The 22,024-nt window shown below is 40.1% G+C and overlaps 1 long non-coding RNA gene and 1 pseudogene across 1 annotated transcript; one reads left to right on the top strand and one right to left on the bottom strand.

The window, feature by feature from the left end:
- The first annotated feature begins 39 nt into the window (after positions 1-39).
- On the top strand, positions 40-21,751 carry LOC118152352 (uncharacterized). Its single transcript, XR_004741078.3, has 3 exons — positions 40-193; positions 18,828-18,941; positions 20,451-21,751. It is a non-coding gene; the product is annotated as an uncharacterized LOC118152352 (long non-coding RNA).
- Positions 16,095-16,857, bottom strand: LOC100392651 (chromosome 3 open reading frame, human C11orf51 pseudogene; annotated as a pseudogene).
- Positions 21,752-22,024: the final 273 nt, after the last annotated feature.

Genomic DNA, 22,024 nt, shown 5'->3' with positions numbered 1-22,024 from the left:
AGAGAGACACACAAGGGGACTGTTATATAAACACAGAACAGAGATTGGAACAATGCGTCTACAAGCCGGGGAGCACCAAGGACTGCTGGCAACCACCAGAAGCCAGGTGAATGCCTTGGATCAGATTCTCAGAGCCTCCAAAAGGAACCAGTCCTGCTGACACCTCAGTATCTGGCTTCTGGCCTCCTAAACGGTGAGAGAATACATTTCTGTTTTTCCAAGCCACTCAGATTCATTTACTTACATTACTACAGCCCCAGGATTCTAAAGCGAGCTCTGAGGGGTTAAAGAATTTGCATGTGGTCACAGTGACATCAGGGGCCTGGTTGGGATTTGGCTATCTGTTAAGTCCAATTTGAGTTTTAAATGCATGAGCCCTTGCTTCTAGTCGAGCCCCTTTCCCCTGGCCGAGGGTCCACTTTTATAAACGTTCCTTGAGTGGTTGAGCTGCACTCAGCCTTAGAGAATTTCAGCTTGGTTTCCTGGAAATGCCTGTTTGCTATCACTCATGGGAAAGTCATTTATTTATAGGCACTAACTGTTCAAGGCCAACCTTTTCTTAACAAACGTTGAAGAGCTGGGAGACTTTGCATGTTGTGTAAGCTGAAGCTGGGTTGAAATGCAAAAGACGTATATTTCCATGGAAGTGTGAGTGTTTGTTTGCAAGTGTATGGGTTCTTTTGTTTTCTCCTTTGTTTAAAAGCAAAGCCTGTTTGTTACAGAGAATTGAAAACATGCAGAAAATCAAATGAAACGGGAGATGGATAAAGATCTATGCAGTTAACACCGTCATTTAGACTCCCAGGCCTTTTCCTGTCAGTTGTGCCTATATGTGAAAAAAAAATCCAGTCTGTTTAAATATTACATTTTTCCTGGATACGGAGAAGAACAGTGCAATCCATTGACAGAGAAGACAGGATAATCTCCTCATAAGTAGGCAGGAGAAGCATAAAACAGAACAGTGATTTTTAAGAGAAATCAAGCAAAAAAATCTAATCCACTAGTCACGGAGATAGAATAGAGATTTTGCAAGGCTTCCATTTAGAAGCGATGCTGGCATTCTTCCTAAACGCAACCTATGAATAATCAAGGACACGTGTTGGGGTCTCTCTCTGTGTCTTTGGGTCCTTGCTCAACAGTATGGGCTCTCAGACCTACTTGTTTATTTTACAGATGAGGAAATGGAAACTCTAAAAGGGAAGTGGAACGGACATTGCCAGATAGCCATTTAGTAGCAGAGGCTGTATGGGATCTCACTTTCTTCTCTCTGAGATCTGCATACCTTTTAGAAAAGTCTTTTTTTTTTTTTTTTTTGAGACAGAGTCTTGCTCAGCCACCCAGGCTGCAGTGCAGTGGTGTTATCTGGGCTCACTGCAACCACTGTCTCTCGGGTTCAAGTGATTCTTCCTTCTCAGCCTCCCGAATACCTGGGATTACAGGCACCCACCATCATGACCTGCTAATTTTTGTATTTTAGTAGAGACAGGGTTTCACCATGTTGGCCGGGCTGATCTTGAACTCCTGACCTCAGGTGATCTGCCTGCCTTGGGCTCCCAAAGTGCTAGGATTACAGAGGTGAGCCACCTTGCCCAGTCAAAAAGCCTTTTTGTTTTTTAATTACAAAAGTTGTATATGCTCTTTGAAGACAAATCCAAGCATGAGGGTACAGTGTGGGAAAAGCCCCTATTCCTGGCCTGACTCTTCTCTTTGCCTCGTGTTTGCTGTTATTGCCGTGTTTAAGTCCTATTATTCACAGCTCGTGAACATCTTTTCAGACCCAATTCAACACACAGGTACATTCACCTAGTCACCCCTCTGTATCCACGGTTCTGCATATGAAGATTCAACCAACGGCTGAGTAAATCAACTGCAGTTGAAAATATTTGGAAAAAATACAACAATTAAAAATAACACAAAGTTAAGAAATGATACAGTATAACAACTACTGACCCAGCAGCTGCATTGTATTAGTAATTGAGATAGAATTTAAAGTACATGGGAGATGTACATAGTTTATATGCAAATGCTATGCTCTTTTATATCAGGGACTTGATTGTCCAGGCATAGATTTTGGTATCCACAGGAGGTAAGGAGAGGACCTTGGAACCAGCCTTCTGCAGCTACCGACGGATTACTGTATGTTCATTCCCAGGCTTTATAAAATAGAAATATAGCAGCTTGCCTGTTAAAAACTTAATATATAATAAATGTTTCCATATTAGTACATATGTTTGTGCCCACCTTAAAACAAAACAAAACAAAATATATGAACAGTATTCCGTAATAAAGATAAATATAATATATTAGGTTGGTGCAAAAGTGCGTGTTTTTTGCCATTAAAAACATTGGCATCATATGCTTTGTAATGGCACTTAAAAAGTTTCCAGATTTTAAGGTATTGCCAGTGATGCTTTATGACACCCCAAAACCTGTTTGATGCACAAGACTAAACACCTCTGTCACCTTCTAAAAGTGCAATCATTGGATCAAAGGGTTGGGGGATATCAACATTTTAGTCAAAAATTTCAAGTTGTATCTTATAATTTATTTTCAGTAACTGTTTCCGTTTATATTGCTGAGTCATAATCTTCAACCATTCTATGATTTTTTAAAAATTGGCAATGATAATTTTAATCTCCAAGAATTAATCTTCTTAGTTTATTCTTTCTCTGTCTCTGTCTCTGTCTCTCTCTCTCTCTTTTTTTTTTTTTTTCTGTTTGTGGCAGCCTGCCCTTCTTCTGGGTATGCAATAGCTTAATAAATCTTTTGCTGGTATTATTTGGAAGGAGAATAGGGAAATTAAAGAAAGCATGGCCCGATTTTCTAGTCTATCTTTCTTTCCTCATGTTCTGAAGCCCTGTAATGATGGGCTTAAGTCTGGATCCTGGCTCTGGCTCCTACTAGCTGTGGGACTTTGAGAGGTTGCTTAACCTCTCTGTGTTTCTGTTTCCTTATCTATTAAACGGGTTGGCTGCTGTACCTTCCTCAAAGAATTTTGTGAGGCTTAAAGGGTCAAACAAGGCAGTAGGTACAATGAGCGTAGATGTTGTCATGCATATGGTAAGAGCTCAAAGTGAATTCTGATTGTTATTTGATGCTGTCTGCTGATTTTACTGAAATATCTAGGGATCCCTGGACCTAGACTGCTACTGATAAGGAAATCACTACAGGAATTATGGTAGATGGGTGCTGTGGGTTTCCTCAGCACTTTTCATTATTATTATTATTATTATTACACTTGAAGTTCTGGGATACATGCGCAGAATGTGCAGGTTTGTTGCACAGGTATACATGTGCCATGGTGGTTTGCTGCACCCATCAACCCATCATCTACATTAGGTATTTCTCCTAATGCCATCCCTCCCCTAGTCCTTCACCCCCTAACAGGTGACAATGTGTGATGTTCCCCTCCCTGTATCCATGTGTTCTCATTGTTCAACTCCCACTTATGAATGAGAACATGCACTCTTTGGTTTTCTGTTCCTGTGTTAGTTTGCTGAGAATGATGGTTTTCAGCTTCATCCATGTCCCTGAAAAGACATTAACTCATCTTTTTTGGGGTGCATAGTATTCCGTGATGTATATGTGTCACTTTATCTTGTCTATCATTGATGGGCATTTGGGTTAGTTCCAAGTCTTTGCTATTGTGAACAGTGCTGCAATAAACATATGTAACACTTGTTTCTTTTATCTGTACAGAAATCTCCTCTATAAGGAGATTTTGGGCCATGTAGGTTGATGAGAGGAAAATGCAAACAGGTAGCTACAGGGAGAGCCTTGGAAAGCAAGCCAAGGGCACCGCTGTAATTGACAAGGCAGGATTTGTAATTGACAAGGTGTGATGGTGCTACATTGTCAGCCAAGCCCTGTCATTATTTCATTACTTTTAGAGCACAGATGTCGTTTGTCCCCCCTCCCTCCCTCCCTCCCTCCCTCCCTCCCTTCCTTCCTTCCTTCCTTCCTTCCTTTTCATTTATTTCCTTCTCTCTCTCTCTCTCTTTCTCTTTTCTTTTTTCCTCCATTCCATTGCCCTTGATACCTTGGTTTTCTGTAGAGGTTAAGACTTCCAAGGTCCTGCTCTACCCATCTCTCTAAAAGGAATGGGCTCCCAGGACAAACATTAACCCCATTCCCTGCTTTTACTCATTCATTTATTTGCCAAATACTTATGGGAAACCCTTGCTGGTCCCTATTCCAGGCATAGATGGTACTATAATAAACAAATTGGCCCTACTCTCATGATGCTTAAGTCTAGTGTTGGGCTGGGTACAGTGGCTCACACCTATAATCCCAGCTCTTAGGGAGGTAGAGATGGGCGGATAGCTTGAACTCAGGAGTTCAAGACCTGGCTGGGCAATTATAGTGAGATCCCATTCTCCACAAAAAGGAAACACGCACACACACACACACACACACACACACACAAAATAAACAAGTGTGTCTAGTGTTGGGGCGGGGAGGCTCATGCAGACCATAAACAAGTACAAACACAGGTGAGAATGCGCTGAATGATGCTTTGGTCTGATGTTTTATTCTCAGTTGTGGAAGAAATTAAGTGACTAGAGACAGGTGTGTTTTGCTGTGAAGATCAGATGAACAGAATTCAGGAACATCAGGATGGTTGCTGCCCAGGGCAGGATGTAAGGGTTTCCAAGCCTCACTTCTAATGAGGACACCTCCTGGGTTTCTTAAAAAGCTGGAGGTGGCCAGGTGGGCTTTGTGGGCAGAAGTGACAGGGCTGAAGGCAGCAGGGCAGTTTCCTCAAAACCTTTATGGGCAGCAGTGATTTCTCATCAGGCTTTGTTTGGGGCATTGCTGGAACTCTACACATGAGTTTAATTTCCAGCCTTCCTCCAAATTAAGTGAGCTGTCAGTATCCTTTTTAAACACCTTTTCTCTGTTTAAGCAAACAGAATCATCTTTCATTGCTTGCAGCCAAGACCTCCAGTTAAGGAGCATGCAGTTGAGGAGCACACTATGTCAATCAAACATTGTTTCCGCACATTAAATTGCACTAAATCCTTCCAACAGGTGTGTGATAGAGACTTCTTATCATTGTAAAGGCAAGAACATTAAGACTAAAAAACACAGTGAAGGGCTCAGGGTTTCACAGCCAGACCAAGCCAGCATGCAAATGCTAGCCCACTTAGCTCTCAGTCTGTGTTTTTTTTTTAATTTATATTTTTTTCTATATTCCTTCCCAGTTACATGTTTTCTGCTTTAAGTCAAGACTGATTTTTGGCGCAGAACAAAAAGACTACAATGGGAAAATGAAAAGACTAGCTCTGGAAGGGTGAGATATAGAGAGGACATAAGAAGCTTGAGCTGGACCTAAAACAAGTTAAGTTTACACAGGAAAAGCAACCAAAACAGGGTTGATACTGCTTCCAGACAAGTAGAAGGAGTTAGCCAGTGCTGGCCTGTCCCTTCCACTTGCCTTTTCCTAGAAAGATGTGCCACTTTCTTCATATCCATGCTAATTTAAACCAACACATGAATGTCAAACTTATTCTCAATTGTTTTAATTTAACAATATTTTCCTCCATCCTGTGAAAAATTTCTTTTAGAATGTTATAATCTGTTTGGCTTGGGTACATTCATACCGATTATTTAACCTTGGCTAATTTTTTGAATACTTCTCTCCAAAGCTCCTGCACACATTCTGAAATAACACAGCATTTCAAGTGGTGTAATCAAGATTTCTTGTGATATGACATCTCTTTTCATTTGTTCCACATCTCTTCATTATTTTGCCCCTTTTCTTTAAGTAGGTGGGAGCGGAGGATTTAAATTGAACATCAGCAAAGAAGAAAAGCTTAAATTCAGACTGGGAACAAATGTGCATTTGCCTGAGTGCGCCATAATCCTGGAAGAACAATAGGAAATATCTTGAATTTTTTTAAAAAAACAACAACTATGAACTATGATCAAGAGGGAGAAAAATACTGAACTTAGTTGAAAAATCTGTTTTCCAATGTTCTTACTTTTTAACCTTGAGAAAATTACTTAAGTATTCTTAAGCTGAATTTTTCTATTTTTTCACATAGATATCTTTAATAGTCTATTTACAAGGTGAATAGTGTATTCTTTCTTAGTTATGAGGATTAATAAAGTACAAGTAACTCGGCCAAAACTGTGTGGTGTATATTGAGAAATCTGGGCTTTGGATCCATATATATCCATCGTCAATTCTAGTAATTCCACAAAAACCACAGATTGGAAGATTATTAGAAAGTAGAGGGCATCAAAGTTAAGCTGGCCAATGGGTCTGAAGCCAGGCAAGAGGACAGAAGTTAGAAAAACAGAAATGCCAATAGGGGATGTAGAGAGTTTCATGCCAGTAGGAACAAAGGGCAAAGTAAAGCAGGTGTCAGGCCCAGATTCAAGATGTTCTACACTTACCAGTCCTCAGTAATGGAGATGCCTAACTGCCTGAGATAAAAACTTAGGTGTTTTGGCTAAGACATTCATTCATGTACCAACCCATCCATCTGTCCATCCATCCATCCATCCATCCATCCATCCATCCATCCATCCATCTGTCCATCCATCCATCCATCCATCCATCCATCCATCCATCCAATCATCCATCCATCCAATCATTCATCCATCCATCCATCCATCCATCCATCCATCCACCCACCCATTCATTTGTCCATTCATCGCATACATCCATTTATCCATTTACCCATCCAGCCATCATCCATCCATCCACCTATCCATCTGTCCACCTATCCATTCATTCATCAGCTCATCCATCCACCCATTCAATATATATTTAGTATTGAGCTCTTCTTACATGGCAGGTATTTTGCTAAGTACCGAGGATGCAATTCTAAGAAAACTGACTCAGTTTCTTTCTTGTTGACTTTTATAGTCTAATAGGACCCTGCAAATCACTAATGTAATATGAATTGGCATAAATGCTATGGAAGGAATTTGTGGCTAAAAATCCTATAAAAAACAGTCTGGCCCTGTCTTCCCTGAGGAGGTGAATGGTGCTGGTTACTAACTGGGAGAAGGGAGATGTGAGGGCCATTTCTGACAGAAGGTCTCATGTGGATCGGGCCTAAATCTGGCCTTTTGACTCCTCAGTCACACCATGCTTCCTCCTGTGTAGCTGTAGGACCAAGACTTGGCAGAAGAGTGCTAGGAAACAAGATGGGTGCAGGTGGGCATGGCCTGCCTATACAGACTGTGAAAAGGTTTCTGTATTTATCTTAAAAGCATGGGGAAGCCTGGGAAGGGCTTGATGGAGAGTGAATTGATAATTAGATTTATGTTTGAAACAGTTATCTAGATTTTAAAGAGATTTATTGAGGAAGAAAAGTCATGGGGAGACCAATTGGTGAGCCATGGTATAGGCACTGTCATTGTGCCCATGGTCATGCCATTAATAACAACCAGGGACAAAAATCTAAGGCCTACAGGAAGAATCAGCCTCTACAATAGGAAATGTGATGGGTGGGATGGTGGGAAGAGAGGAGACCAACCCTAACTGTGCACCAGCCATTCTAGTGCTTTACTACTCTATTACTTTCCCAGGGGCACAGTGCAGGCACAAAATTCAGCAACACATGGTTTTAAATACAGAAATTTATTTTCTCACTGCTCTGGAGGTTGGAAGTTCAAAATCAAGGTCCTGGCAGGGTCGTGCTCTCTATCCCTGAAGGCTCTAGGAAAGGCTCTGTTCCATGCCTTTCTTTTAGCTTCTGGTGTTGCCAGCAAACCTTGGTGTCTCTTGGCTTACAGATATCACTCCAATCTCTGCCTGCACCTTCACATGCATTTTTCCTGTATGTCTGTGTCCTTATGGCTCTTTCTTATAAGGACACCAGTCATACTGGATCAAGTCCCACCGTAATGACCTCATTGCCAAGTTATTACATCTGCAATGATCCTGTTTCCAAAAGAGGCCAAATTTACAGGATCCTGGGGATTAAGATTTCAACTTATCTTTGTGGGAATACAATTCAACCCAGAACATGAACATTCTTATTCTTAGGCCTCACAATGATGTCCATGCAACCAATGCCTCCTCTCTGCCTGTGCTTTCTCCCCACTCCACCATCTGTAGCAATTGTTGCACACAGTGAGTGTCCTTTTTGTGCTGGGTGTGCTAATGCTTTATGGAGACCACAGCCAACAGTCCTCTGAGGAAGGTAAATGGGGAGAATGAAAATTTGGTGAGGTTAAGTGGGTCTCCCGTTTGTCAAGCTGAGAAGTTTTAGGTTGGCATTTACACTGGAATTTGGTTTTGTTTTATTTTGTTCCAATCCCTGGCTCTTTCTTTTTCATCTCTCTGCATTCTGAGGAGGTGAACTCCTAACTTATGCCACCTCCTGCAAAGAGGACCTCAGTCAGTCATTGCTCCATATAAAGGAGCCTCAGACTGGGGTCTTCAGAGGAACAGGTCAATGACCAGGAACTTTTTATCCCCTCTGGCTTTTCAACTAACATAGTTCGTAATTAATTTTTGAATAATACTCTGCCACATTAGAAGTGTTAAAATGACACAATCAAAATATCTATTAAAATAAATGTGCATCATTGTTGGTGTAATTAGGTTTAAAAGACAGAGTCTTAGGAAAATGGGGTCTGTTATTATCCTCTATCAGTTCTTTCTCTTTTTTCTCTTCTCACATCCCCTTATCACCTCTTCCTATATTTTTATATGTCGTGTGTGTGTGTGTGTGTGTGTGTGTGTGTGAGCAAATAAGAGAAATGCAAATAGGCACTCCACCTTCTTAGCACAAGTCAAATTCTTGGTCAAGTGATTGTACGATGATGCTTTTTTCTTTGGGAAACTTATACATCGGAAGCAAAGACTCTCCATTGCCCTTAAAATCATCACATGAAATTGGTGGAAGAAAAACACATTGAACTTGACTTTACATTGCCTAGCTCAGCTATATGTGTCTGCTGTCACTTCATTTTTGCCTCTGCTCTTTTCTTATGTCACCATTTTGCCTTTTATAAGGCAGTCGGATATGGTAGAGAGAGTAAAGACTTGAACTGAGAGACCCTGGTTCAAATAATGATTCAGGAACTTGGTTTTCATGCTTCTGTTTCTCTGCCTGGCCTTTAAAGTCATTCATTTATTTGAATCTTTCCTAATACTTATTGGACATCTTCTTATGATGTGTTGAGCACCGTTCCAGGTAATGAGGATCCAGCCATGAACAGAAAATGCTTCTGGTCTCAAGAAGCTTCCATTTTGGTGTTTTAGTTATTCTTTGAGATTCTGTGACAACTTTAATTTAAATATACAGTGTGTGTCATGTCATCTGAATCCATAGTTATCACATATAGATGAGTTTTTATTTGGTAGCCATGATCTTTCTGCCTAACCCATGTAAATTCAATATCTGTCAGTTCTTCTCCGTTGGATGTCCTCCAAAGCACACTAAACTCAATACTGAACTCACAATCTGTCTCCACCAATGAATTTCTTCTGTACAGCTGCCTCCCTACATAGCCTAACAAACATATAAATATATATAAAGGCTTTGAGGGTAATGCTTTACACTTTTCTGTCTTGATCATGCTTTTCCCATCAATAGGAAATCAGTAAATATATTAAGCAAATGATGGAATGAATGAATAATAAGCATACAGTCTAAGAGGGAAGATAGATTTTGGAAGAAATATATACAGTTCTTCCAGTACATTAGAAGACAGAAAATCCAATCTGTCTTGACTTAACACATCAAGTCCTAAAATGGAAAATTGAGCAAAGTGCTCTTGGAGGGCAATAACACAAGAACTGCCCAAATCAGAAAACTATTTACTGAGGAGGCAACACGTAAACTGGGTGTTTAAGGAATAGTAGAGATTTTTTTAACATAGAGAAAATTTGCAGGATAAAAGAAATACAGAATTAGTAGAGAAAATGAGCGGGAATTGATTTGTTGCATGAGCTTAACTCATAGGGTATAGCCTAAAACACTTAAAAATATTTGTTTATGCACTATCAAGCCTATTTTGTCATCTTGCTAGTCAGACATGAGCAGGGTAGGAGAGCTGCCCACTCCACCTCCCCATATCACCTACCTGATATCAGAAGATCCTCAGGTGATGATCAGGTGGTTGTTACACTGTTTCTATAAAGTCATAACTGGTCAAAGCCAGAGCCAGGGATAGGCAGTCCCTCAATAGATAGAAATATCTAAAACTGGTGATCAGCAGATTCCTGATAAGATCTCAGGAGTGAGGAGAGTGGACTCACACATGTGTACTACGAGCCAGAATAGCAGAGTTTAACTGATATTTGACCTTCTAGGAACATTTGAACTGGTCAGGGAAGAATGCCTCAAATCAGCCTGCATATAACTCCAGTAAATACACTGAACATGTGGCGCTCCCAAGAGCTGGCAGGCCACTGAGCATGCAGACAGCCCATGCCCAGAGAATCAGGGCAGAAAGGATGCAGCCTCTCAGAAGCACACCGGTGTACAAAACCCAAAGGTAAAGGCCAAACCACGCACTTGATCTCTTAACTCACCCACCTACCACTGGGGAATGTATCCCAGTGCCTTCCCACTAGTGAGCATATCTGAGTCACAACACCAAAGTATGTTCGTGGAGGTGAATATGTATGGTATGCAACAACCTCAGTTCTTCCCTCCTCAGAAAAGAGAATTGACTGAGAGGCATAAGGCAGAAGGAGAGACCAAGGAAAGAGCAGGAGTGAACATTCATTAAAAAGCATTAGAGTAGTGTCAAAGGATTGGTACCAATTCTTCTTTGAATGTCTGGTATAATTCTGCTGCGACTCTGTCTGATCCTGGATTTTTTTGTTGGTAATTTTTAAATTACAATTTCAGTCTTGCTGCTTGTTATTGGGGTGTCTAATTCTAACTGATTTAAGCTAGGAGGGTTGTATTTTCCCAGAAATGTATCCATCTCTTCTAGGTTTTCTAGTTTATGTGTGTAAGGTGCTTATTTATAGAAGCCTTGAATGATCTTTTGTATTTCAGTGGTGTCAGTTGTAATAGCTCCTATTTCATTTCTTAGTGAGGTTATTTGGATTTTCTCTCTTCTTTCCTTGGTTAATCTTGCTAATTGTCTATCAATTTTATTTATCTTTTCAAAAAACCAGCTTTTTGTTTCATTATCTTTTGTAATTTTTTTGTTTCAATTTTATTCAGTTCTGCTTTGATCTTGGTTATTTCCTTTGTTTTGCTGAGTTTGAGTTTGGTTTGTTCTTGTTTCTCTAATTCCTTGAGGTTAGAATGTCAGTTTGTGCTCTTTCAGTCTTTTTGATGTAAGCATGAAGGGCTATGAACACTCCTCTTACGACTGCCTTTGCTGTATCTCAGAGGTTTTGATAGGTTGTGTCATTATTATCATTCAGTTTGAAGAATTTTTAAACTTCCATCCTGATTTCGTTTTTCACTCAATGCTCACTCAGGAGCAGGTTATTCAATTTCCACATACTTGCGTGGTTTTGAAGGCTCCTTGTGGAGTTGATTTCCAGTTCTATTTCACTGTGGTGTGAGAGAGTGCTTCATATAGTTTCAATATTCTTGAATTCATTAAGGCTTGTTTTATGGCCTATCATATGGACTATCTTTGAAAAAGTGCCATGCACTGTTGAACAGAATGTGTATTCTGTGTTTGTTGCATTAAATGTTCTGTATATATCTGTTAAGTCCATTTGTTCCAAGGTATAGTTTAAATCGATTGTTTCTTTTTTGATCTTCTGTCTTGATGACCTGTCTAGTGCTGTCAGTGGAGTATTGAAGTCCTCTACTTTTATTGTGTTGCTGTCTAGCTCATTTCTTAGGTCTATAGATTTGTTTTATAAATTTGGGAGCGCCAGTGTTAGGTGCATGTATGTTTAGGATTGTGATGTTTCCCAGTTGGAAGAGGCCTTTTATCATTAATATAATGTCCCTCTTTGTGTTTTTTAAACTGCTGCTGCTTTAAAGTTCATTTTGTCTGATATAAGAATAGCTACTCCTGCTAGCTTTTGGTGCCCATTTGCATGAAATACCTTTTACTACTCCTTTACTTTAAGTTTGTGTGAGTTCTCATGTATTAGGTGAGTCTCTTGAAGGCAAAAGATAACTGGGGCATTTAGGCTGTTTATGTTCATTGTTAATATTGAGATGTGAGGTACCGTTTCATTCATTGTAGTATTTGTTGCCTGTGTACTTGTTTTCTTTCTTCTTTTTTTTTTTTAAGTTGTATTTTTGTTCTACAGTTCCTGTGAGATTTATACTTTAAAGGGGTTCTATTTTGATGTATTTTCAGGATTTATTTCAAGGTTTAAGGCTCCTCTTAGCAGTTCTTGTAGTGGTGGCCTGGTAGTGGTGAATTCTCTCAGCATTTGTTAGTCTGAAAAAGACTATCTTTCCTTCATATATGATGCTTAGCTTTGCTGAATACAAAATTTTTGGCTGATAATTGTTTTGTTTGAGGAAGCTGAAGATAGGGCCCCAATACCTTCTAGCTTATAGAGTTTCTGCTGAGAAATCTGCTGTTCATCTGATATGTTTTCCTCTATAGTTTACCTGGTGTTTCTGTCTCACAGCTTTTAAGATTCTTTTCTTTATCTTAACTTTAGATAACCTGAAAAAAATGTGCCTAGGTGATGGTCTTTTTGTGATGAATTTCCCAGGTGTTTTTTGTGCTTCTTATATTTGGATGTCTAGGTCTCTAGCAAGGTTAAAGAAGTTTTCCTTAATTATTCCTTGAAACACATTTTTTAAACTTTTAGATTTCTCTTCTTCAGAAAAGTGGATTATTCTTAGGTTTGGTCATTTAACATAATCTCAGACTTCTCGGAGGCTTTGTTCATAGTTTCTTATTCTTTTTTCTTTGTCTTTGTTGGATTGGGTTAATTCAAATACCTTGTCTTCAAGCTTTTTGAAGTTCTTCTCTTCAAGAAGAATTTCTTACTTCTACTTGTTCAATTGTATTGCTGAGAATTTCCAGAGCATTTCTGTAAGTGTGTCCAATGTTTCCTGACATTTTGTTTCTTTTTCATGCCATTTATCATATCTATTTATTTGAATATTTATCCCTTTACTTCCTGTATCATTTCTTGGATTTCCTTGCATTGGATTTTGCCATTCTTTGGTGCCTCCCTTATTAATTATATGAGGTGGGAATCACCCTAATACCAAAACCAGGAAAGGACATAAACAAAAAGGAAAACCACAGACCAATGTCGCTGATGAACACAGATGCTAAAATCCTTAACAAAATACTAGCTAACTGAATCCAACAACATATCAAAGAGATAATCCACCGTGATCAAGTGAGTTTCATACCAGGCAAGCAGGGATGGTTAACATATGCATATCAATAAAAGTGATACACCATATGAACAGAACTAAAAACAAAAATCACATAATCATTTCAGTAGAGGCAGGAAAAGTATTTAACAAAAATCCAGCATAGCTTTATAATTAAAACTCTTGGCAAAATCAGCATGCAAGGGACATACCTCAATGTAATAAAAGACATCTATGACAAACCCACATCCAACATACTACTGAATGGGGAAAAGTTGAAAGCATTTTCTCTGAAAACTGGAACAAGCAAGAATGCCCACTCTCACCTCCTTTTCAACATAGTACTGGAGGTCCTAGCCAGAGCAGTCAGACAAGAGAAATAAATAAAGGGCACCCAAATAAGTAAAGAGGAAGTCAAAGTGTCCCTGTTAGCTGATGATATAATCATTTACCTCGAAAACCCTAAAGACTCATCCAGAAACCTCCTAGTGTGGATAAAAGAATTCAGCAAAGATTAATGTACACAAATCAGTAGCTCTTCTATAAACCAAGAACAACCAAGCAGAGAATGAAATCAAGAACTCAACTGCTTTTACAATAGTTGCAGAAAAATAAATAAATAAAATAAAATTATTAGGAATATACCTAACCCAGGTGGCAAAAGACCTCTACAAGGAAAACTACAAAACACTGCTGAAAGATATCATAGATGATGCAAATGGAAATATATCCCATGCTCATGCATGGGTAGAATCAATATTGTGAAAATGACCACACTGCCAAAGAAATCTACAAATTCAATGTAATCCCCATCAACATACCAACATCATTCTTCAAATAATTAGAAAAAATAATTATAAAATTTATATGGAATCAAAGAAGAGCCTGCATAGCCAAAGCAAGAATAAGAAAAAAAAAAAAAGGATCTGAAGGCATCACACTACCTGATTTCAAACCATACTATAAGGCCATAGTCACCAAAACAGCATGCTACTGATATAAAAATAGGCACATAGTCCAATGGAATGGAATAGAGAATCCAGAAATAAACCCAAATAATTACAGCCAACTGATCTTTGACAAAGCAAACAAAAACATGAACTGGGGAAAGGACATCCTTTTCAACAAATGGTGCTGGGATAATTGGCCAGCCACAGGTAGTAGAATGAAAGTGGATCCTCTTCTTTCACCTTATACAAAAATCAATTCAAGATGGATTAAGGACCTAAATGTAAGACCCAAAACTATAAAAATTCTAAGATGTAAAGTTGGAAAAACCCTGCTAGACATTGGCTTAGGAAGGATTTCATGACAAAGAACTTAAAAGCAAATGCAATAAAAACAAAGATAAGTATCTGGGACCTAATTAAACTAAAGAGCTTTTGCACAGCAAAAGTAACAGTCAGCAGAGTGAACAGACAACCCACAGAATGGGATAAAAGTCTTCACAGTCTATACATCTAACAAAGGATTAATATAAAGAATCTACAACAAACTCAAACAAATCGGTAAATTTTAAAAAAGCCATCAAAAAGTGGGCTAAGGACATGAATAGACAATCCTCAAAAGAAGATATACAAATATCTAACAAACATGAAAAAATTCTCAACATCACTAATGATCAGGGAAATGCAAATCAAAGCCAAAATATGATACAACTTTACTCCTGCAAGATTGGCCATAATCAAAAAATTAAAAAGCAGTAGATGTTGGCATGGATGGCAGATGCGGTGAACAGGAAACACTTATACACTGCTTGTGGGAATGTCAAATAGTACAACCACTATGGAAAACAGTGTAGAGATCCCTTCAAGAACTAAAAGTAGAACTACCATTTGATCCAGCAATCTCACTATTGGGCATCTACCCCGAGGAAAAGAAGTCACTATATGAAAAAAAATACTTGCACATGCGTGTTTATAGCAGCACAATTCACAGTTATGAAATCGTGGAACCAATCCAAATGCCCATCAATCAATGAATGGATAAATAAACTGTGGTATATTTATATAATGGAATACTACTCAGCCAAAAAAGGAATAAATGAATGGCATTTTCAGCGACCTGAAAGAGATTGGAGACTATTATTCTAAGTGAAGTAACTCAGGAATGGAAAAGCAAACATTGTGTAGTTCTCACTGATATATGGAAGTTAAGTTTTGAGGATGCAAAGGCATAATAATGATACAATGGACTTTGGGGACTTGGGGGGAAGTGTGGGAGGTGGGTGAGGAATAAAATACTGCAAATATGGTGCAGTGTATTCTGCTCGAGTGATGGGCGCACCAAAATCTCACAAACCACCACTAAAGAATTTACTTACCCTTGTAACCAAATACCACCTGGACCCTAATAACTTATGGGGAAAAGAGCATTAGAGCAGAAGTGAAAGGAAGTAAAGTACACTTGGAAAAGGACCAAGTGGGTGACTTGAGGTATCAAGTGTGCAGTATGACCTTTGACTTAGGGTTCTTGTACATTGGCATGCTTTTTGGGGGATTTCATTCCTTCTATCCTGACTCTTACCTTGGAATGTGCTAACTGCATGCTCAGTGGCCTGCCAGCACTTGGGAGGCGCTGCACGTGTAGTGTGCTTACTGGACTTACACATATGAGGCGTTGTACTCATGCTCATTTGAAGCATTCTTCCCTTATCAGTTTGAATGTTCCTAGAAGGTCATATAGCAGTTAAACTCCACCATTTTGCTCTTAGTGCACATGCATGAGCCCACTTGTCCAAGTCCTGAGATCTTATCACCAGTTCTAGATGCTTCTGTGTATTCGGAGACTGCCTTTCCCTGCATCTGGCTGTGGCCAATTATTACTTTTTTTTTCAGGGGGTGGAAATGACTCCTTTGTCTTTATTAGAGAAACTTAGGAAGAAACCAGACCTGGCAACCAAGGGGTGAGGTACTGGCCAGGAAAGTGAAGTGGGGCTCAGGCCCTGGGGATTTCAAGTGCAGACTGATGGCCTGGGAGGGGCCAAGGACACCAGATCCTGGCGGCAACTGAGGAGGTACCCAAGGGCACTTTCAGGCACTGGGGCCGTCAGCTGGTTCTGTGGGGAGGGGTTGGGGGAGGGATGCAGGGTAGGTTGGGCTGGCCTGGAATCTCCCTGAGGCCACCCTGCCTTGTCTACCTAGATCACCCACTGGTCCTGATCCTGTTCATTGCCTTCCATGTCCACCTCATTGACCTCTCCATCATCAGGTGACTCATTGTAGTCATTCATCTCGTCCATGTCCTGCATGTCCTCATCATCCTCTGAGTCCTCTTCACTATCCTCATCCCCTTCATTATCTTCTTCTTCCTCATCATCATAGTGCTCTGATGCTGGCTTGCCAATAGGAACCAGGTTATTATCTTTCTCTGCAATGCTTTGGAGCCAGGCCTGATGCTGCTGTTCCTGCTGCTGCAGCTCTGTCTCTTCCACACAGGGTTGATCCAGATTGAACCACAGTGTCTCAGTCACATGAGGGAAGAGTGAGGGGAACAAAGTGGACATGGCTCCTAGACTGGGTTTGAGTCCTGGCTCCATCACTCACTAGCTCTTTGACCTTGGCTGAGTCACTTAACCTCTCTGGGCCTCAGTGTCTTCATCTCACGGGGAGGCAACCGCCGGTGGTGACCCAGAAGCGCTTCACCCAGCCTGAGCGGAAGATCCCACCAGAATCCAGGTCAACTATTACTTTAGAAAAACAGTGTAACGACCACCTGACCATCACCTAATAGTCACCTGACAGTCTTGGTTGGGGGTGGGGGACCTCTCCTGCCCTGCTCTTGTCTGACTAGCTACCTACTATAACAATATCTCCCTTTCCAAAATGGAAGTTATATTTGCAAAGAGATTTTAATTCATTTTAGGCATGTATTCTGCAGCTATTCCATAACAAACTTGATTGTTGTAAACTCTGGTTTTTATTATTAAGCAATTATTCTCACTCTCACTGTCTGCAGGAAACTGTGGTTCAGCCAGACTAGACTGGGCTTGGATGGACAGCTCTCTGGCCATGAATTAGCTGGATTTGGCCGTGGGCTGTAAGACTGCTCCTTGTTGAAGGGCAGTGATAATACCACCATCATGAGATATGCCTAGATTAGTTCATTCTCACACTGCTAATAAAGACATACCTGAGACTGGGTAATTTATAAAGGAAAGTGGTTTAATTGACTCACAGTCCAGCATGACTGGGTAGGCATCAGGAAATTTACAATCATGGTGGAAGGCGAAGGGGAAGCAAGGCACCGTCTTCACAAGGCAGCAAGAAGAAGTGCAAGCAGGGGAAATGCCAGATGCTTATAAAACCATCAAATCTCATGAGACTCACCCATTATCACAAGAACAGCATGGTGGAATCCACCCCCATGATTCAATTACCTCCACCTGGTCCCACCCTTGACACGTGGGGATTATGTGGATTACAATTCAAGGTTAGATTTGAGTGGGGACACAGAGCCAAACTATGTCAATGCCCAATCTCCAACAGACAAGAGAAAAGCCAAGCCACACAGGTCATGAAAGGTTTCTGCTCACATCATGCCTGCCAACTTCCTAGTGGACAAAGCAGATCACTAGTTCAAGACCAACATCAAAGGGTAGACTTAGTCTCTGCCTACAGTAAGGAGGAAATTGGGAGTAAAATGCTCAAGAATAATCTAGAATAGCACAAGCTATTTAAAAAAAGTTTTCAGATATTAAAAAGTTCAGTCCAATTTTAATCAAAACTTCAATATATCACACAATTTTAAGTTTTTCTTCTTCGTTACCTTAGACCTGATCTGCCTATAAGCCAGCAGAGAGAAAGCGAGGGTGCAGCCTTTTCTTTCTGTTGGGCTTACTCATTTCAGAAGTCCATAGAGCCGCTCATAAACATTCCAGTTCTCTTTTATAGACAGAGAAGATAAGATGACTTTGACACCTACTTAAAGTTAATTATAGTCATGTGACTTACTTTAGCCAATAAAGTGTGTAACTTCTGGGTGGGAGCTGTAATAAGAAGTTTATGCTTTACTGCATTCTCATTTTTTATTCCAGTATTCAAAACTGTAGTGCTTGATCAGCCTGGGGTTTTGTGGTACAATTAGCACAGCTCCTGAGATAGACATAAGTGAGAAAGAAGTCTTTGTTCTCAGTTACTGTACTGAGAACTAAGCTAAGAACGTGCGCGCGCACGTGTGTGTGTGTATGTGTGTGTGTGTGTGTGTAAGAGAGAGACCCATACATCACCTCTCTTCTTATCCTTACTGATTTTTCTTTAACTCTCCTTCTCTGTGTTGGGTCAGCTTTTTCTGACTTCTGTACCATATGTGAGGGTCAACAAGTAAAAACATGGTACAGTTTTAGGTAGCCAGCACAGTTGTAGTTCTGCCCTCCTCAAACTGTCAAATGCTGTAAGAACTGACCCTTCCCTTCTGTGTGTTTTAGGGGTTTGTTACCTCACAATGTCTGGGATTCCTCACTTTGCAGTATTTCCTGAGAAGGGCTGTGCTGAATCCTACTGATGGCTTATGACTTTGCCTCAATTCCTGCTTCTGGTGGGATGCCTCTAGCCAGTTTCTGCTGATATCTGCTTTCTCCTGCAGACAGGCCTTTTGAAAAGAGATCATTTCTGAGATGAACCCAGTCTGGTTGCTGCCCACAGTACCCTGAGGCACATGAGAAGCCTGCCCCTTGCCATGCTGGAGAGGCTCTTCCAGGTACAGCCTTCTTTTCTCTGCTACTGCTGGGCCAGTTCCAGCCAGCCTGTCCCCTGTAGGCAAGTAGCCAGTACCATGCCCTTCATGTCTTTAAGGCACAAGTCAATTTATCAGAAATTTCTCTTAGTTCACCCTGTCGAGCTACATGTAAGAAATGGGACACAGACCTCCTTCACATGCTTCCTTCTATCCTCATAGGGAGAGGAGAAAAATGCCTTTACCCATCCTTCTAGACTGACAACTTTCTTGAAAAATTTCACCATTCAATCTGCTTAATGAATGTATTAGTCCATTTTCATGCTGCTGTAAAGAATGGCCTGAGACTGGGTCATTTATAAAGAAAAAAGGTTAAATTGATTCACATGTTTAGTATGGCTGGGGAGGCCTTGGGATACTTACAATCATGGCAGAAGGCAAAGGGCACCTTCTTCACAAGTCAGCAGGAAGGAGATGTACTGAGCGAAGGTGGAAAAGCCCCTTACAAAACCATCAGATCTCTTGAGAACTCACTATCATGAGAACGGCATGGGGGAAACTGCCCCCATGATTGAATGACCTCCACCTGGTCTCTCCCTGGGATTATGGGGATTACAATCCAAGATGAGATTTGGGTGGGCACATAAAGCCTAACCGTATCAATGAATCTCCAGTTTTGCTGGTAGACCTACAGATTGGTGGAGAGTCTTGGGCTAAAGGTCTCAGGACTTGCTTTGCCTGTCTCTTAGCAGGTCTAGCAGAAATGGACTTAGTCCTCTTCTGTAAAATATAAGGGCAATCCATGCCCATTGTCCCAAACCTGGGACATTTTGGGATCTCAGTGGAGACTATGGAGACAAATATATTCTATTTTGTAGAAGTTTAAGAGATTGCCACATGTTCCAGGAGAAGTGAGTAGTTTGGTGTGACCAGAATAAATGTTTTCCTGTGCTAATGATGGGCAGACTGGCTGGGATCAGATGATAAAAGCCCATGTAGTTCTATTTTTCATGATGACTAGACTCATGCCTTTTATTCCATCTTGCTCTTAACTTGTGGTTCCCCATCCAACTCTGACTCTACCCCTGTTCCTGCTACACCATTGCTTTTTTTAAATCATGTGTAGTAGATTGAATAGTTCTATGTCCACTCAGAACGTATGAATATGACATTATTTGGAAACAGCATTTCTAGGCATAATCAAATTAAGATGAGGTCATACTAGATGACGGTGAGTCTTAAATCTAATGACTGGTATCCTTATAAGAGACTGAGAGGACATTTAGAGCTGCAGAGAACACCATTTGAAGACAGAGGCAGAGACTGGACAGATGCACTCACAAGCCAATGATCACTAGGAATGGCCAAAGCCACCAGAAACTGGGAGATGCGAGGAAGAATCCTTCCCTAGAAGCTCTGGAGGGACTATGGCCCTGCTGACAGCTGGGTTTTGGACTTCTGGCCTCAAGAACTGTGTGCAAATGAATTTCTGGTTTTTTTTTTTGTTGTTGTTTGTTTGTTTGTTTGTTTTAGACAGAGTTTCGCTGTTGTTACCCAGGCTGGAGTGCAATGGCGTGATCTCCGCTCACCGCAACCTCTACCTCCTGGGCTCAAGCAAGTCTCCTGCCTCAACCTCCCGACTAGCTGGGACTACAGGTGCGCGCCACCATGCCCAGCTAATTTTTGTATTTTTAGTACAGACAGTGTTTCACCTTGTTGGCCAGGATGGTCTCAATCTCTTGACCTCGTGATCCACCTGCCTCAGCCTCCCAAAGTGCTGGGATTATTGGCGTGAGTCACCGCACCTGGCCATTTCTGTTGTTTTAAGTCGCCAATTTTGTGGTAATTTATTTCAGTAGCCCTAGGAAACTAACACACCACTACCTACTATTTCTGTACCCGTTTTTTGCTCTAACAAGAATACAGGTCCCACAGATGTCAGGAATCTCAGTCTTATTTCTCTTTGGATTTTCCTTTGCAGAGTGCTTTGACACAGAGACATTTATTATAGATTTGCTGCAATGAAGGCATTGATAATTAGCTTTAATTTGAAATCACTTCAGAGCAAATTGGAAATTTATAATAAACACAGAAGTGTGAATGGAAGAAATGAATAATTATATGCTATTTACCTACTACTATTGTTTCTGCCACATAATAGATCCCCTCTCCCATTAACTTCAAGTTCTCACTCAATTATTTGGGTCAGTTCATATTCTTTAGAAACAGCCTGCATCTTTATTCAACCCATTTAAGCTTCATCTCATGGAGTGAACTGATTAAACAAAAACTAAGTAAAATAAAAACAATTCCAAAACTGCAAGTAAACAGGAAATTATTAAAAAATTACTTGGATAATGGATATTCAGAAGAATGTAATTATATTTTAATTTATTGGTAGAGAACTAATTGTTCAATTATTAGAATACACAAAAGGAAAGATAACGTGGGTCTTGTTTTATGAAGTATTGTGTGTGTGTGTGTGTGAGTGTGTGTGTGTGTGTGTGTGTGTGTGTGTGTTTGAATTTCTCAGGGCAGAGTTCTGTGACTAAGACCTTTATTTTATTGCATTTTTACCTTGACCATTTATTTTTAAAATATCTCTCTGTTACTTAGGCTGAAAAAAGCTTTTGGAGATAAACTATCATACAATAAAAAGAATCTTATTCAACATATAAAGTGGTATTAATTTAAGATGAAGAAAGTGAGATTAATTTATTGAAGCAACTTAAATGTGGGAATGCAAAACAAGGAATTAACTCTATCAGTTTTGTCCATTGTTCAAATTGGATTATATATGTGATTGCATATTAAAAAAAAGAAGTGAAAGAAAATATTTCTGACTTTTATTAGAAATTTTACGGTCTCACGTTAAACGTTTTGCATGGAACTTTCTCTTCAGTGGGGATTGCAATTGTCACTTCTAAATTATTGCAAACTCCACTTTGGTGGGTCTCAGATTAATGAGGACTGACTGTGTCCTCATTAATATGACTTCCCACAAAATGGGAAGGTCATATATGGACGGTGCTTTCTTGTTTCTTTCCTAATAAGTCATTCCCAGATGGTGAATTACACCCCAGAGACTGAAGTTTTTCAAGTTTGAT

Source organism: Callithrix jacchus, chromosome 3 (assembly GCF_049354715.1).
Source record: "Callithrix jacchus isolate 240 chromosome 3, calJac240_pri, whole genome shotgun sequence".
Lineage (NCBI taxonomy): Eukaryota > Metazoa > Chordata > Mammalia > Primates > Cebidae > Callithrix > Callithrix jacchus.
Note: the sequence above shows the minus strand (reverse complement) of the source record. Positions and strands in the feature narration are given on the sequence as shown.